Here is a 2,522-nt window from a genome sequence, read left to right as displayed (position 1 = left end):
GGGGGGGAGGGGAGGAGGGAGGGGAAGAGAAGTCAAGTTCAAAGGTTAAAAGTACAACATCTGTAAAAGAAAACACATATGGACTGAAATTGAGGGAAAGTGATGGGGAAATCTAAAACCTGTGTATTTTGCACCCTTGTTATCTATTTTTCTGTCAAAGGCTTTAAGATAGAAGTAGTATCTAAGAGGACTTCTCAAACCAAAATATTGCTATTAGTTTTCCATCTCAACTATTATTTCAAATCTTCTGTCACTGAAGTGGTCCAGTGTAAAAAGAAATACTTGGAATTCAGGGACGATGAGAAAAACTCAAGTGACAGAAGGAAGCTTACAGAATGTGGAAAAAAGGAATATCCACTTGAAAAGGCTATAGAATGTTGTCAGAGTATACAGGGATGCAATGAGGAAGGCTAAGGCCCACTTAGAATTAAATTTGGCAAGGGACATTAAGGACAAAAACAAGGGCTTCTACAAGTACATCAGCAGCAAAAGGAAGACTAGGGAAAATGTAGGTCTGCTGCTGAATGAGGAGGGTGCCCTGGTGCCAGTGGATACAGAGAAGGTGGAGGTACTGAATGCCTTCTTTGCTTCAGTCTTTACTGCCAAGGCTAACCCTCATGGATCTCAGATACTGGAGGTAAAATACATAACTTAGAGGACGGATGACTCTCCCTTGCTTGACAAGGAGCAGGTTAGAGATCAGCAGGCAAACTTGACACCCACAAATCCACGGGCCCTGATGGTATGCACCCACGAGTGCACAAGAACCCACAATGTTATTGTGAAGCTGGTCTCCATCATCTTTGAAACATCCTGGAGAATGGGAGAGGTACCTGAGGACCAGAGAAAAGCCAATGTCACTCCAGTCTTCAAAAAGGGCAAGAAGGAAGACCCAGGAAACTACAGATGAGTCAGCCTCACCTCCATCCCTGCAAAAGTGATGGAACAGCTCATTCTAGTTGTCATCTCCAAGCATCTAGAGGAAAAGGAGGTTTTCAGGAGTAGTCGAAATGGATTCACCAAGGAGAAATCTTGCTTGACCAATCTGGTAGCCTTATATGATGTCATGACTAGCTGAATGGGTGAGGGGAGAACAGTGGATGTTGTCTACCTCAAATTCAGCAAGGCTTTGGACACTGTCTCCCATAATATCCTCATAGGTAATTTAAGAAAGTGTGGGTTAGATGAGTGGATGGTGAGATAGATTGAGAACTGTCTGAATGGCAATGCTCATAGGGTTGTGATCGGCGGCACAGAGTCTAGCTGGAATCCCGTGGCTAGCTGGGTTCCTCAGGGATTGGTACTGGGTCCAGTCCTGTTTCACATCTTCATCAACCTGGATGAAAGGATGGAGTGTACCCTCAGCAAGTTTGTTGATGATACCAAACTGGGAGGAGTGGCTGATACACCTGGAGGCTGTGCTGCCATCCAGTATGGACAGGCTTACACCTGGAGGCTGTGCTGCCATCCAGTAAGACCTGGACAGGCTGGAGAGTTGGGTGGAGAGGAACATAATGAAGTTCAACAAGGGCCAGTGGCTGGGGGTGACCTGCTGGAAAGCAGCTCTGCAGAGAAGGAGCTGGGGGTACTGGTGGACAGCAAGTTAACCATGAGCCAGCGATGTGCACTCATGGCCAGGAAGGCCAATGATAAGAAGAGTGCATTAAGACGACTGTGGCCAGCAGATAGAGGGAGATCATCCTCCCTCTCTACTGTGCCTTGGAGTGCTGTGTCCAGTTCTGGGCGATGTATTCAGCTTTCCTCTATTTTGAGATTTACTAATAGTTGGTATCTACTACTCCATCTGCAGTTTTTCATGAACTGTGTGTTCTGGTTTGGTAAAAGTGCACAACTGAGCAGCAGGATTGAAGGTGTGCTGAGTTTCTTTTCTTTGTCCTGGCCCCTGAACTGTGGCACAGAGCAGAGGCAGGGGAGAGCATTCCTGACCTAAAGGCAGATGAGCATGTTCATGTGGAGAAAATATTTATAGTGAATATTAAATGTGAAAATAAATAAAAATGTGAGACAATTATATACTAAGTATCCTAAAGTGCAGGAAAGACTGAGAGACTTGAGAGAAATCACAACTTCAGAAATTATAGGAAAAGACTTTGCTAGAAAATTGGAAAGGCCTGAAAAGGGTTTGTTACAACCATGTAAGTTAATGAAAGCTCTTGATTTGATCAGTCCTGGAGGAAAAGACCAATCCTATAAAAGTTCTGTGTAGCTTGCTCATTTATACACACAGATCAATTCAGTCTCTGACAGTGCTAGTTCCCACCACATCTTTGTCCTTTTTTGCTTTGTTTTGTTTTATTTTTTTAAGCTCTACACTTCTTCTGATGGTTATTTAAAAAAAAAAAAAGGTAGTAAATGGAACACTATAATTAAAACATCTAGTGACTCCCCTTCACATGGTTTTAATTAACTTATTATTAAGTTGTTCTCACTTTTCTTACACTTAAAGTGTTACTTTTAGTTTGCTGATTTAAAAAATCACAGTAATGGAAATTTTCCATTTT

General features: G+C 42.8%; 1 pseudogene; it reads left to right on the top strand.

The window, feature by feature from the left end:
• The first annotated feature begins 400 nt into the window (after positions 1 to 400).
• LOC104511931 lies at positions 401 to 1,714 on the top strand (annotated as a pseudogene).
• The last annotated feature ends 808 nt before the right edge of the window (positions 1,715 to 2,522 follow it).

This window comes from Eurypyga helias, unplaced genomic scaffold, assembly GCF_000690775.1.
Source record: "Eurypyga helias isolate BGI_N326 unplaced genomic scaffold, ASM69077v1 scaffold6607, whole genome shotgun sequence".
NCBI classification, from domain to species: Eukaryota; Metazoa; Chordata; class Aves; order Eurypygiformes; family Eurypygidae; genus Eurypyga; species Eurypyga helias.
The sequence above is the reverse complement of the archived record's forward strand: the minus strand, read 5'-3'. Positions and strand labels throughout refer to the sequence as shown.